Genomic DNA, 15,928 nt, shown 5'->3' with positions numbered 1-15,928 from the left:
GCACTTAATACTCCGAAAAACCCTAAGAAGTCAGAAGGCAGGCGTTCACATAATCCACACATCTCAAGCCACCCAGTTCGGAAGTGGCAGTAGCCAGGGTATTCAGCTGTGGATGCCTGTGTGGTTTTCCACACTTCGGGTTAGGCTTCCTGTGTCAAGGTCAGGACAGCAGGGGGGGGGGTGTCTTAGCTTTTGAGCCAAAGAAAGGCAAATTTGCCCTGCAGAAATTTGCGGCATCCTTTCTACCTTCTACAAAAGCCCTGGGTCTCTAGGAATAGATGTTATGGTAGATTATGCTGGAAAAAAAAGAAAGAAAGAAAGAAAGAAAGAAAGAAAGAAAGAAAGAAAGAAAGAAAGAAAGAAAGAAAGAAAGAAAGAAAGAAAGAAAAGGCTTCTTGGGGTTTTAGGAACTGTTTGCACTGAGGGAGTTGCTGCGAACGCAGGTCTACCTCTGTACCCAGAAAACTCCTCTGCTGCTAGAAGGTTACAGCTAACACCTACCCGCCTACGGGGGCGTGGCCTCGTGGACTATTTACCAGGATGCGGAAGCATGTCCAGCTCCCTTCCTTCCTCTCTCTGCTTGCTCCTGGACCCCATTCTGGCTGTTCGGTTTGCTTTTGGATCTGATCTTCGTCCATCGTTCAAGCAGACCATCCTGACCTTGTAAGTCTACCCCGTAATAAACCTGTTTTCTTTGTTCTGAGCTAGTGTGATCTGATCACTTCCTCCTTCACTCCCCTGTTGAAATCCTACCTCCCAGTGTGATGGTATTGGGAGGTGAGGTGGGAGGTGAGGTGGGAGGCGATGAGGTCACAGGGGAAGGGTTCTGGGGAGTGACTATCCTTACAAGGAGATAGGAGGCGCTTCTTCCTCCTCAGGATGCTCCCCACAAAAGCACACAAAGACAGCAGTGAACAAACCAGGAAGTAGATCCTCACTGATACCTGGCTGCTTTGCCTTTCCATCTTGGACTTCCCTCCAGAACTCTGAAAAGTGAATGTTTGAGATTCACCATCAACTGCAATTGCAACAGGCTTTACCAACTGAAGATGGGAAATGGATCTTCGCTCAACAAAATAAGGATGGAGCGCTTCGAGATGCCCACGAACAAAGACGGTAGTAGTAGGGGTGGCTGGTGGTACCCGAACAGTTTAGGAGCCCTGAGAACCACAGTACCTCAGGGCTAGGACAGTAAATGGTGGCCAATGCAGGCCAGAGACAGGACTGCTGCCTGAAACTGTGCCAAGTGACTTTAGGAGCTGGCTGGCTCCAGGAAGAGAAGCCAGGAGAGGACAGTACTGAATTTTATTCCTCCTCCAGATACAACTGGATTTACAGACCTGAAAGGATGTGGGCGGTCTCACTCTGTGGATTGTGGGATAAAATGCTGCCTGCTGCTCAGACAAGGAACAAAGACTGCAGCTGGGGACAGGAGCTGACCTTGCTAAGGAAGCTACTGCTTGAAGGTTGTGAGGAGGTGAGAGAGGTTTCAAAACAAATTAGGTGTTCATATAGATAACATTCTTGAACAAGCCACGATAAGGGAACAAAGGCAAGGCATATCCTTGGCTGACTAGAGATAGGAGAATAAAGAAGAAATCCCCATGGTGGGTAGCTCCAGAGAGGGTGGTGGGCAAGGAGGGGGCCTCGTTAAGACAGAGAAAAAGATAAGAGGGGGCAAAAGGCCCTAAGTATGAATAAAGGGAGTGTTGCTATACAGCCTGCTTACTTGACCTATCTTCTTCCCCTACCCCATCCTCCTGTTATGTCATCCTCACCTCTATAAACAAAACTGGTTGATGGTCTGGTGGGCAGTGTAGAACACGGATGGAGAGTTCGCTTTCACGGGCTTATGGCTGACTTCAGAGGGTATAATGTAAATTGCTTCCTAACAGGTTTCTTGCCTTCTAGGGTGGGAAGGCAAGAGAAGGTGAACAGAGAGGCCGACTGGGGCTCAACCACACAAGGAAACATCTGCCCAAAGGGGAGGTAGAGAATATGCTCCCTTGAAGCTTTTTCCAAGAAGCCAGACTGAAGAGTTCTCAATTCCTGCAGCGTTGGTTAGAACTTGAGAAACACGCGGCCTTGACTTGGTTGTAGAGAAGAAGAATTGAGCTCAGAGTTAAAGCAGCTATAGTCTCGTGTAAAAGACAAGACCCACGTGGATTGCACCGACTTCTCTATAATTTAACCGTCCCATAGAAACGCTCAAGAATATTTATAGGAACACAAACACTGTTGACCCAGAACTCTTTTTAAATCTTATTAAAATCAAAGGCAAAACAAAGACTTTTACAGACGTGTTAAGATCTGAAATAATGTATCACTAGCAGACCTATAATACAAGGAATATTAAAGGAGTCCTTAGGGCAGGAGGAATTATTCCAGATGTAAAGCTGGCTTGAGAGAAAGGGAGAAAATTCATTAGAAACTGTAACTGCCTGGGTAAATACAGTGACTTTTTTTCCCATATTATTCAATTGTCTTACTTAAAACTATAAAAGATATCAACTTTATATATGGATATATGCAGATTTATGTAAAATTATAAGCCCTGAAGAAACCAATAAAATAACACAACAGAGTTGCACCTAATAAACCCCCCTGTGGAGGAGAAAAAGGCAGAAAAAAGGCAAGCGACTAGCCAAGGACAGCTGAGAGAGGAGGAAACAGGCAGCATGCCTTGGATCATTGAAGCTCAAAACGGCCCCTTCACGGTGACAGTGGTCAGCTCTTCAAGAGCAGAAAACAAGTCCGTGTCTTCACACATCCAGCCGCCCCCTCGAAACACTCAACTCCCAAAGGGGCAGAATTGAAAAGAAAGAGAAAAGAGAGCATTTTTGTGAAATATCTCCACACTCCCCACTCGATAACTGACAGCCTGTGTAGACGGAAAATCAATAGGAATACGCTTAGGCATCACTCACCTATTTAGCCTAAGTGACATTTTCACAACTTTTAATACCACAGAACGTACATTCTTCCCCATGCCCATTGGCCATTTACCCAAAAGAATCATAATATAGGCCATAAAGCAAGGGTCCTCAAATGTATGAGAATTCACGTTACACACTGTACACACACATACACAGCACATTTTCTTGCAAAGTAGAGTTTCATTATAAACCAATAATAAAAAGATATGGAGGAGAGCCTTCCAATGTGACAAAACTAAAGGACACATTTCTGAGGAAGCCATGAGAAAAGAAAGCAAATAGCAGTGAGAAGGTAATTTGAATGGAATGAAAAGGAAAACACGATTCATCAAAATTTGTCGAATTCAGCTGAAATGCTAGGTGTGAGTGGGAGAGTAGACCTGGAAGGAACGTACAACGAAAATGCGAACGTCGCAAATTAATGACCTCAGCTCTCACCATTAGAAATTTGGGGGGGGGGGGGACTAAATAAACAGGAAAAAAAAATAAGCACCAGGGTGGAAATCAATTAATTAGAAAATAGAGAATAATGGGAAACTGACAAAGGCAGGCAGAAAGAGCACCCCCCCAGAACAGTAACACTGATAAGCCCCATGAGAAACCAACATCCAAATTTCCAGTATCAGAAATAATAGATGGTTTAGCTGAAGATTCTGAAATATAGTCCAAAGATAATGCGAAAATATTATGACCAAATCTATGTCAATACATTTGACAGTTTAGATGGAATGAACAAATCACTCAGCAGACACGAGCTGCAAGACAGGCTGAATCACCTTGATGGTCCTACATCAATTAAGTCGAATGCATTGTTAAAAACTGTCACAGAGAAAATTCTGGGCTCAGACAACTGCACTGGGAACCCTACCAAATGCGAAAGGGAAGAATCGCAGGGATTGTAGACAGTCTTCCAGGGAACCCTAAACAAAGGACTCCTTCTGTGAGGGGTACCCTAAGACAGAAGAGCGAGGATGGAGAAAGGAAAGATCAGAAGAAAAGACAGTGAGGTGAAAGAGAAACAACAGGCTCAAACTCAAGTTTTAACAAATTTGGGGCAAATTTATGTCTCAAACTCCCCATCCCAGGAATAGAAGTCTGGTTTGGCAGCTCAAAAGTCGGTTACCTGTGCTACAGACAGAGCTCAAAAGAAAACCAGAGGATCATTTCAAGTGATAGGGCAAAAAGCAGTCAACAAAACTTCAACACCTACTTTTCTCATTTTAAACAAGTACTCAGCAAGGACCATAAGAGAATTCTCCAACCAGACAACTCTCACCATTTCCATTAAACAGTCACTGAGTTTCCAGGCACCAAAATAAGACAAGAAAATTAAAGAAATTCAAACTGAGAAAAGGTCTTCTTTATTGACAAGTGACATGGTTATCCACGTAAAACAAACCAGCAAACTCCAACAGAATCAACACAAATAAGTGTTAGAACTTCGGCAAAACTTTTATGATGACTCAGGATTCAAGACCAACATGTTTACACTGAAATCAGACTTTCAGAAACTGATACCTAGATTCAATCCATTCTCCAGAAAATTCCAGAGTAATCTGCAGATATTTGCTGCTGAGTCTGAAGTTAATTGGCATGGCCTGTGGATATATCCCAATTGCAAAGAGCTTGCCTAAAACCCATCTACACATAGCCAAAATAGCAGTTGAATGAGAAGAAAATGTTAAAAAATATATATATACACTTTATGGAACCAGAAAGATGGTGCCTGCTGCCAAACCTGACAACCTGTGACTCTTTGTTCTTCACGTGTTAAGTGGCCAAGACTGCTCTTCCATGGGACCCAAGCTTGGTTAGCAGAACTCACACCAGGTGGATCACAGGAATCACCTGTAACTCCAGCTCCAGGGGAATCAATATCGTCTTCTGGCCTCCGTGAGTACTCGAATGCATGTGTATACACACACACACACACACACACCACATACACACACAAAGTAGAGAGAGACAGACAGACACAGATAGATAGATAGATAGATAGATAGATAGATAGATAGATAGACAGACAGACAGACAGACAGACAGACAGGATGAGAGAGAGAGAGGTGGGTGGATGATAGATAGATAGATAGATAGATAGATAGATAGATAGATAGATAGATAGATAGATGATAGATATGTAGATGATAGATACATAGATGATAGATAGATAGATAGATAGATAGATAGATAGATAGATAGATAGATAGATAGTAGGTAGATAGATAGAAGGTAGGCAGGTGGTTAGATAGATAGTAGGTAGATAGATAGTAAGTAGGTGGTTAGATAGATAGATAGATAGATAGATAGATAGATAGATAGATAGATAGATAGATAGTAGGTAGATAGATAGCTTAGAGTTCACCCAATATATGAGTAACATGTCACTAAGTCCCTATGAGAGCTGGAGGCACCTGGGAACTATTGGGTAGTGTTCTGAGTGAACACAGCAGGCCCTGCATATTCACCATAGATGACTTTAATGGTAACAAAGTAGGAACTGTCTGAATTGTCAATGTTTTATATAAGACATGCTTAGATAAAAAATGGCTGAAATTAAGTTATTCAATGACTAAAAGCCATGGGAATGGTTGAGTGGCCATGTAGTCATTAATAAGGAAAGATGTCAATATACCCCCTTGGAAGAAGAAGCTCATTCAAAATTCTATTGTTTTAGTTGGATCATTTTCCTTTATCTACTAAGTTGCTAATTTTATATTGTGTGTGTATGTGCACGGTGTTTGTTGGGGGACTGTGTATCCCAGGAGTCATGTGAAGCTCAGATGGCAATCGTGTGGAGTCATCTCTCCACCTCGACATAGGCTCTGGAAATTAAGGGTGGACCCCTGGTCAACAAGCTGGCATAGCAAGCTTCTTTGCCTCCTGAGCCATCTTGCCGACCCAGATATATTTTTTAACGCATCGACTCATGAGAAATTTAGAAGGGTGAACATACACAGGACATTTTTATCTCTAGATAGTAAGTTCTAATTTCTCTATGATGATCTGGCTTTCTTTGCCCTCCATTATAGATGGAAATGATTTCTACAAACACCGAGGGATGTTTTAAAGTCTTTCCTCATAATGGAAAAATGTTTTGCACTAGGCGCTTGAGAATAAAAATACTGTGTCAGCCAGTGAAGTGGTTGAGCCTGTCAAAGCACTTGCCATGAACCTTGACAAGCTGAGTTCAATCCCCGGGTCCTGTGTAAAGGTGGAAGTAGAGAAACAGCTTTACAAGGTTTTTCTCTGACCTCCATACATGTGCCATGGCAGGCCCACGTGCACACCCATGTACACAAATAATAATATAAATAAAAATACATTTTTCAAAGCTTCACAATAAGGCTGCCACAGAAATACTGCCCTCCAGAAACCATAGCAGTAGCTAGCGAGAGGATGCCAGAAAGAACAAAAACATTCACATTCTATGGTAAACAGCAACCGCCAAGCTTAGCTTTTCAGATGCAAATCAGTGGATAGAAATATAAACCAAACCTCACACAAACGTGACAGCATGGGAGCTGGTCCCCCGCAACCTTTTATTTAAACAACATCACAAAACGGCAGCTTCCTAGGGCCAACCAGTACGAAGAGTGCGGTGACATTGCTCTTTCTGCAACCCCTTATTTTTCACGTGACATCTCTGACTCCTCCAAATCTTCCACACTCTGCAATATGCCAAGTATTGGAAGAGTAGACAGACGAGGGCATCACCCCACACACATTCCCATTCTGGTCTACCTCCATCTGTTGGCTACTGACAATCTACTTTTGAGATCAAATTAACCTACTGAATTATTAATAACTGTTTGGCTAAGAATTTTCTATTTTTATAAAACAAGAAATACAGGCTGGAATGATTGTCACAGAACACATGTCTGATACAAACGCTCGCTCAACTTTACAGACTGTAAATTTTGTAAGCAAAGCAGTGACACGTGTTTAGATAAAGGTCCTTGGCTGTAGGTGACATTGGCGCCCCAATACTTCTTTCTCTGGAATAAAAGACAACAAGGATAAACACCGACAAGTGTCCATTTCTGGATTTGCTTCTACTCCGGTTAGAGCACGCATGTGATGGCCTTTGACTATTGTGGACCTGACAGAATCTAGAATTTCCCTGGAGACAGGACTCTGGGGTGTATGTCTTGCTTGCACTGACTGATGTAGAAAGAGCGGTCCACGTGGGTGGCCCAGCTTCCTGGCTGCACCTCGTGTAAGTAGAGAACGGGAGCTGAGTACCAGCATCCGCCTCCCTCTGTTTTCTGGCCTGGATTTGATGCAACCAACTGCGCCAAGACCCTGCTCCCTTGACATTCCTGCTGTATTGGGCTGTACCCTGGAACCGTGAGCTAAAAGAAACCCTTTCTCCTTTGAGTTGTTCCTTTGGGATACTGTCCCACAGCCACAGAAAAGACACCAAAACAAAGCATAATGAAGGAAAGAAGACTCGAAGGAAGGGGAGAGCTGTGGAAGGGACTTTATAAATATCAATAAGATGGGAACTGGGCCGGGGCTGTGTCTCAGCGGTAGAGCACTTACCTAGCTTGTGCCAAGTTCTCATTTGACCAGAAGCAAACAAGCAAGAAAAGACAGCAGGAAGCCTTGGGGTGGGGGAAGGAGGCAGGGAGGGGGAGGAAGCAGGGATAGTGGAGGGAAAAGGGACAAGGGAGAGGGGAGAAGAGAGGGAGAGGAATGTGCTAGGAACTTTGCCCCCATTTTTGCTTTTCACATGAGGATAAACACTACAGAATACAGAATAGGCATGAACTGGACAAGAGTCTTTAAGAATTTTATTGTACTCTGACATCACAGGTGAATTTAAAGGAACACATACCTAAAATCAAGAGTAAGGTCCTTGTATTTAGTATCTAGACAGGAAAAGCTACGCTCCTGTACAATTAAAGTTTAGACCATTTATATTTTAAATGGGCCTTGATGTACTCATGTTGCTGTGCTAACACTTCTGAAAGGCGCTCTGACAAGGCCACTGGGAATGTGCCTTCGGGAAGCATCCCATGGTGGAAATCTGCGACCAGAGAGGCCTGCCTTTTCAACCTGACATTAGTTTTTCAATGAATTAATTGCAAATTTCAAAACTTATGAGATATCCTAAGCTATTTGTACTAGGAAATGAGCAGGAAAATGTAATTATTTTTCCCCTCAAATAATATTTGAGGTCTGAAAAGAAGCTCTGAGCTATGTCATATTTCTTGTATCTTCCTGACAGTTTGTAATTACTTTTAATGCTGCTGTTCTCTAAATTATTAAAGCTAATCTGTCATGGCAGGGGCTGAAGAGAACCAGCGATTAGAGGCCTCTTTGCTAGCAAGGCTGGTTTGCAATAAACGTCTTAATCGCAAGAAAACACAACCGTACTTACTTTTTAGCCAAATGGACGCGTGCCTTCTCCCAGGCTCCCTCCTGACCCTCAAGAACGATGCACACTGTCAACAGTTGAGGCAGTGTGACAGTCTAAGCAGTGACTTCTGCGTGTGTCACCGTCGACTGGCACCTGGTGATTTCGCCAAGCTGTAAAGTGTCGAAAATGCTTCCCTGCCGCGTGAAGCTGCCAGAGTCTAAGCCATCTCTATTAGTCAAGGCCACTGGCTATAGGCTCGTCCCTTGAGGGATTCTAGAATGGCAAGGCCTTCGCTCCCTCCAGAGCACCGCCTTCTTCTTCATTTGTTTTCAAGACCTTGCCTCCCAAGAGTTCAGGCTACCGTATCTTCTCATGGCATTGAGGACAGGCAGGCCCTCTGACCCAACAGACACCAGAAACCATGCCTCTTCATTGGGTCTTCTCATTTTCAGACTAAATGTACTTATTCCCTTCAGTAAGCTCCATGAGACCCAAGGCTCACTCTTTTTCATCTCTTTGTGACAAGTGCCTGGCACACCATCCATACTTAGTGTGTATATTTGTTGGGATTCTATCGCTGTGATAGAACACCACGACTAAAAGCAACGTGGGAAGGAAAGGGTTTATTTTACCTTACTGCTTATCAGTCCATCATTCAGGAAGTTAGATCAGGAAGTAAGGGCAGGAATCTGGAGGCAGGAACCGAGGCAGGGACCAAGGATAAACAACTGTTCACTGTCTTGCTCCCCGTGTCTTGCTCAGCCAGCTTTTGTGTAGCACCCAGGACCACCTGCCAGGAGCCCATGCTGCCCACGGTAATCTGGACCCTCCCACATCAATCATCAATCAAGACAATGCACCACAGGTCATTCTGGTAGGGGCATTTTCTAAAATAAGGTTCCCTCTTCCAAAAGCTTGTATTAATGCACATAAAATTAGTACAGTAAGATTTGGAAAAAGGTTCATGCCCAGCCAGGGACATTCATGCTCACTTTGGGGGATGGCTCAGCGGTTAAGAGTTCTTACTGCTCTTGAAGAGAATGTGGATTCTACTCTCAGTATCCATAGCAGGTAGCTCACAACCACCTGTAACTCCAGCTCCAGGTGGACCAGTTCCCTCTTCTGGCTGCCACAGGCGCCTACACACATACCACACCACACCACACCACACCACACACGCTGCACACACACAAAATTGAAAATAGACAAAACATACAAAATTAAATAGTTGGAAGAACAAATCTAAGATTCTATCCATAAACTAAATAGACATAGTCATTCTTCCCCCACGCCTGTGAGCATCCGTCCCGAACCTCACACGTAGATCACGGCCTCGTCTGAACTGACTGACGCTTGAGAGAGACACGCTCCCCATTCCATCCTCCCTTCGCCATCATTTCTGACAGACAGAACCCACAAACCTCTTACAACATTATCACTTCTCTGTTTCTAATAAAAACGCAGGCAAGCATTGGGAACCAAAGATGCTGTGCACGGTGAAAACGCATCGTGAGAGTGGATTGCTAATCAGGAACTGTCAATCAGACAAACCCAGGAGCATCCTAAAAGCGAGGGACCTGGTCCCATTGTCTGAACGGCAAGCGCTAACCTTCCCGAGCAACCTTCCAGTGTGCAGCACACACTCGTATCTGCGCAGACACTGGAGTGAAGCTTATCAGCCATGGATGTATTTTGTACAAAATGTATTCTAAATTGTGCTGCAAAATCCAATTAAAGGTGTACCTTTTCCCCTTGTTTTAAAATTCGTTACCAACGTTAATGCTGGGTGTGCATCTCAGTTTAATTTTGAGCTTGGGTTCCAGAAGCTCGAAAGCCATTCATCTGTTGTTTATTTACTCCTCTTCATGGCTCCTTCTGCTCCACGTGTCCTCGTGGCCAGTAAAACAAGATCCCGAAGGCCACTTCTTCAGACTGAAAGGTCGTATTAAAGAATCAGAACCATGTAGGATATTTGGCAATGGTTAAAGCTCTTTTTAATCACAAGGATTATACTTGACGCCCGTTATTTCTTTGAGCCCATTTTATAGATGTGGAAACTGAGACTCACAGAGGTTGGCCGATGCACCAACACTGATACAATCCAGATAAAACCCAGAGTTAAGAAACTCTGCTCACTGTCTGTAGCAAGGACACAGCATCGCTGGAGATCTAATAGAAAGGCTAGCTGCCAGCCGTCCTAGCCCATTTTCAGCACCCCCTTTCCCTGGAAGCTGCTGATACTGCCTGGGGAGCTGAGCTGCATCTGGACAGGATCTGAGTGGAAGATGAGACCGAAGGGCAGGTACTGGTGTCCTTAGCACGGGTTTGTTCTGCGCCTCCAGTTCTGTGTGTGCACGTAGGCGCGCACGCAAACACACACACACACACACACACACACACACAGTGTGATGTCAAAGCAGAGAGTTGCTCCCCAGAAGCCTGCTGCTTCAGCACTCTCCCCTGAGTACAGTTTTCACTTTCAATGCAGATGAGAAACTCCAAAGGCTCAGCAGGAGAAGTCAGGGCCCAGGCCCACTTGGCAAAGGAGAGGAGCCATCGAGGCAGCCCCTCCTCTGACGAGCCTTGACTTCTCTCCCAACTCAAAACGCAAATTGAAATTAAGTCAAAATCAGAAGCTGCGAAGCCCGTCTCCCTGCCAGAGCCGCAGAGAACTTTTGCTGAGTTACACAAACCGGAGGCATTTCTGCGGAGCACATTTGCATTTGAAAGTATGAAGGCAATCCTAAACACACAGCGCATGTACAGATCTGTGCAGGGGCAATTAGGACCAGAAATAACCAGAGCTACTGAATTAGAATTGATGAGGCTTGGGTGTTCAAGGCGGCCACTTCCCTTACATAACCAATCCCTTCCCATCCTTGTGGTGTGTAAAGTTTTCCCGGAGTCTCCAAAGCCAGATCCTGCACCCTCCGATGAATTTTGTCCTGCCTTTTCCCCTCTCATTGCATTGATCACCTGATAGCAGCATTGTGTGTTTATTCCTCTTTCCCACTCTGTGTTGGGCCTCGCGAGAGCTCGGGTCTATCTTGGACATCACTGTGTCAAGAGCATTAAGCGTCTCAACAAAGAAGGTATTCGGTAAATGGTTTGGAGCACACTAAGCACGAACAGTGATAAAATGTGGGACTTTTACTTACAAAAACTGAAAAAGCTACCTGACTCTTATATCAGCCTCAGTAGTAGAAAGCTACTAGTTTGGATGTGTGGGATACACAGTGAACATTTAATTGAGTCAGAAATACAGAACAAGAAAGAAAGAAAAGAGGCCAGACCATAATATTCTTAGACTCACTCCTGGGTAGGACACTATTTGTACCCTATTTTTAAAAAAATATTTATTTTATTATTTTAAATTATGTGTATGTAGGGTGGTGTGTGAGCATGTGAGTGCAGGTACCTGAGGAGACCAGAAGAGGGCGTCAGATTGCCTGGAGTTGGAATTATAGGCAGTTGTTAGCTACCATGTGGGTGCTGAGAACTTCTTAGCTAGTTCTCCAGCCCTCTGGGAACCTTAATCTGTAGAGGCATTTGTAGTTACACAACAACTATGATCTACTATGTGTCTAACATTGACATCAGCCCATCTCTCTACCTACTACCTAACTGGCTCTCTATCCATTCATCAAATTATCACCAGTGAATCTGCTGTCTACCTGTAACATCATTTAAGCCATTAATTTGACTGTCTCCCTGAGACAGGTGCATTCTAAAGATGACCTCCAAGCTTCTCACCCCCTGGACTAATCATTTTAAAAAATAGCACAAACATAGGTGCTACTGGAAAGAATTTGGCAGATATAACTAAGCTTAGTGGAGATACCCTTAAAATACGGAGATGTTTATGAGTTAGCCATGTGGATCCAAATGTGACTTCGAGGGCTCTTCAATGTGGAATAAGAAACAACAGAGATATGGCAGAAAAGAAGTCATGCTTGTCCCGTGGAAGCAAGAGGAGGAAGCAAAGTTTCACATGACGGAGTAGTCCCTGAGGACAACCAGTCAGGAATCCCAGTCTTACCTTAAAAGGAACTGATTCCAGAGCCCACAAGAAGTCCACGCACTATGCAGCGTCTGGCTCCTGGTTTTATGAAACCCTGAGCAAGAAGCTAACTAAACAGTCCTTGACTTATACAGCTACATAACAAACACTTGTGTGTTTTCCTAGACTTGGTAGCTGTAATTGATTTTTTTTAACTCTTTGACTCTTTGCTCTTTGGGGGCCTACCACCCACCTCCCAAATATTGACAAAGAGACTTATTCTTACTTTTGAATGCCCATCCTTAGCTTGACTTATTTCTAGCCAGCTTTTCTTAATTTAAATGATCCTGTCTACCTTTTGCCTCTCGGCTTTTACCTCTCTCTATTTCTGTTTCTTCTCCAGCAGGTAGCCCGGGGTCCAAGCACTCAGGAGGTAGAGACGGGAGTTCAAAATGAGTCTGGGTGACACGGAAAGATTTTATTTAAGTTAAATGAAAACATAAGCCAACTCTTGTTATTCTAGCACTAAGTCTAGGATGATTTGTTACAACAATAATGAAAAACAGTAGAATCTGATCAGACTACTCATCAAGCTATTAACTATGTAGGCAGTATCCATGTGTCTAGTTTCTCTAGCCCTTATGTATTAGCCGTCTATATGGTGTCTGTCTATTATCTATGGACCACCCCCCTCCCCACACTTCTGCCCCCAAATACACCGGATTTTACAGTCACTAGGAAGGCTGGATAATGAATGCTGTAAGACCATAGAACCTGCAACTGATCTGGCCTCAGGTCTTGTCCCATAGCCACGCATCTCGCTTCTGCTCTCTGCCCGATCTTCTCTTGAGCAGCCTGCTATGCTCTGGGTCCGGACTCCACTGCCTCTGGCAGTATCTGCTACAACATCCTTAAACATGCCACACCATTAACCCAACTTGTAACCAATACCCTGAGTCCACAGCTGTCTAGAAAGGAATGGGGGAAAAATGATCAGAATACGGTGCACCTGCCTCTGTGAATGAGATCATGTCTATTCTCACTGCCAACTCTCACCGCTATTATTAAGAGATGCCCCAAAGCAGGAAGCTCCCAGTTACATCCGCCACTCTGGAACTGAGAAACAACTTTCCTCAGAGAATAGTGCCAGCAGGGAGGCGGTGAGGTCTACTGGAGTGTATTACCTTGCTCGGTAATACCAAGGTAATATTTCTTTATAAAAGATACTATGCTATCCTTCCAAAATGATATGACAGAGTCAAAATGGCCATGTAAATCTACCTTCAAAAAGAGTCAGTTGTAACTACCTAAGCCCTTGGAAATTCGGGCTTTACAGCATGTCATTTGCCACAACATTAGATTAGGAGATTTTATAGAAATACATTCATGTGTAGATTAAAAGACATACATAATATGAGCTTTTGCTTCATTCCAGGACTTGGACTGCATCTCCTGTTCTCATCCTCACAGATCTACAGAATGTGTCCAGCCATTTTCTGCGTCTCTAGATGGGAGGTTAACAAATTTGCAGAGTGTGTGTGGGGGGGGGAGGTATGGAGCTATAACCTAAGTTGGGGTGTCAACTCAAGAGACTAACATATGGCAGGTTGAGTTGGCTAAACCAGTCGAGTACTGCCTTGGTAAGCATACGGACATCTATTTGAGCCCTAGAACATACATGTAAAATTATCTGGGGATGCATGTCAGTAATCCTAGTGCTGGAGAGACCAAGAAAGGTAGATCCCTGAAACTCACTGGCAAGTCAACCTTCTTGATGAGCTCTAGTTGAGTTAGGGACCCTGTCTAAAAGGAAAAATAAATAACAACAAAAAGCAGATGGTGGTTGAGGAACAATAGCTGACATCATCCTCTGGTCTTTACATGAATGCCCATACATGTGCAGATGTACCCACATACATATTACATGAACCTACACCTTAGTATACACAAACATGATGTGGGATTCCCCTCTGTATGCTGTGAATGCCATTGGTTAATGAATAAAGAAAACTGGCTTGGCCTGATAGGGTAGAACAGAGCTAGGCGGGGAAAACTAAACTGAATGCTGGGAGAAGGAAGGCGGAGTCAAGGGAGAAGCCATGTAGTCCCGCCAGAGATGGAGGCTGAAAACTTTACGGGGTAAGCCACAGTCACGAGGTGATACGCAGATTACTAGAAATGGGTTAAATTAAGATATAAGTGTTAACTAGAGCTAATGGGCCAAGCGTGTTTTAAATAATATAGTTTCTGTGTGATTATTTCGGGTCCGAGCTGCCGGGCAGCCGGGAAACAAACACATTAAAATGTAAATAATTTAGAAATAGAGTCTAGCCCAAGGCTTGTTCTTCCACCTTCTGTGCTATAGTCTTTGCTCTCATACAATGGGCTGTGATGGAATCAATACCCTGGCTCCTTAAAAGAGCCACACCCCATCCCTGGGTCTCATTTATGACATGAGGGAGATGAACCATGGGTGCCGGCTTTAGCAATCTACAGTTCTAGAATGGTCTTCTACCTGGGGGGTCCCTCTGGTATAGGAGGCCAGCTAACCGTGATGTACGATCGCCACCCCCTCCCTCTGTGCTAACCTCCTGATGTCATGTACGCCATTACTCTTCTCATTTCTAAAGATCATCTAACAACCCATTAGTCACTCTTGGCAATGTTCTTCTTACTCCAGGTGAGTGAGAAGAGCAGCCTTCAAGGTGACCTCCCTGTACTCAGAGTGCTTCCGGCTCTGGCCAGCACTGGGCCAGCATGCTGGGTCTGGGGCAGGGAAGGGCAATGAGACCCATGCCACCAGTAGAAAGAATCCAGTCTCCCAGGGGACAGACATGCTGAGAAGCTCTGGCCTTTGCTGGGCACACCAGACTGAGGCCGGCAATACGAGCATCCAGTAACCCCTTCAGGAACCATCTACCCCAGGCCCCCAACCCTCATGGGGAATCAAACAGCATGGTGTCAGGAGAGGAAATACAGATCACACAATTTGCCAACTGCAGTTAATTGTGAGCGGGCTCCTGGAGCGCCCGAGTGCAATGTGGTGGGAAGTGGGGCTCAGCTCAGCAGGGAAGAGCACTGATCAATTAGTGATGTCTGCCAGGGTCAGAGGGTCAGAAAAGGCACCAGGCTCACTGGTTTATCGGAGCCCCGCACAGTAAGCAGCCAGAGCGCACACTCTGCAATTAAATGTGCCTTGGGTCAAAGCTCACATCTCCCACACTCTAGCTTCTAATATGGGCAAATTTCTTCAATTTTCTGAATGTCAGCTAAAATGGAACCATGAGAATCAAGACCAGCTAACTCATTAGCAATTATCTTGAGTTTTCCCAGACAGCATACCATGGATGGAACACCATTAAATAGACAGACCAAGGTAGAAATGCCTGCCTTCTCCTTGCCCCTTGAATCAGGGCAGAAGTCACAAACTGGCATTCATGGGCCAGTTTCACCTGTATCCCCATTTCCATTGGCCTGTGTGGGTAGCTTGTGGTGTCTAAATAATTTGGGGATTAGTTACCAGCTTAACTTCATTTAGAAGTTTGATCTGCGAACATTGGCCCCATTCTCGCACGGCAGCAGTCTGCTGAGCTGACCAGGGGCGGCTCCCTATAGATAGATCTGAGCTCC

General features: G+C 44.4%; 1 long non-coding RNA gene across 2 annotated transcripts; it reads left to right on the top strand.

Moving 5' to 3' along the window:
- Window positions 1–567: 567 nt before the first annotated feature.
- Window positions 568–2,288, top strand: LOC126502456 (uncharacterized). Of its 2 annotated transcripts, XR_007591951.1 has the most exons (4): window positions 568–663; window positions 983–1,116; window positions 1,321–1,477; window positions 1,912–2,288. It is a non-coding gene; the product is annotated as an uncharacterized lncRNA (long non-coding RNA). The 2 variants fall into 2 exon arrangements; XR_007591950.1 differs by having other exon boundaries at window positions 983–1,477.
- The last annotated feature ends 13,640 nt before the right edge of the window (window positions 2,289–15,928 follow it).

The sequence above is a fragment of the Alexandromys fortis genome, unplaced genomic scaffold, assembly GCF_014885135.2.
Source record: "Alexandromys fortis isolate MF-2015 unplaced genomic scaffold, M_Fortis_MF-2015_v1.1 scaffold_1, whole genome shotgun sequence".
In the NCBI taxonomy this organism is placed as follows: Eukaryota; Metazoa; Chordata; class Mammalia; order Rodentia; family Cricetidae; genus Alexandromys; species Alexandromys fortis.
This window is presented reverse-complemented; position numbering and strand designations above follow the sequence as displayed.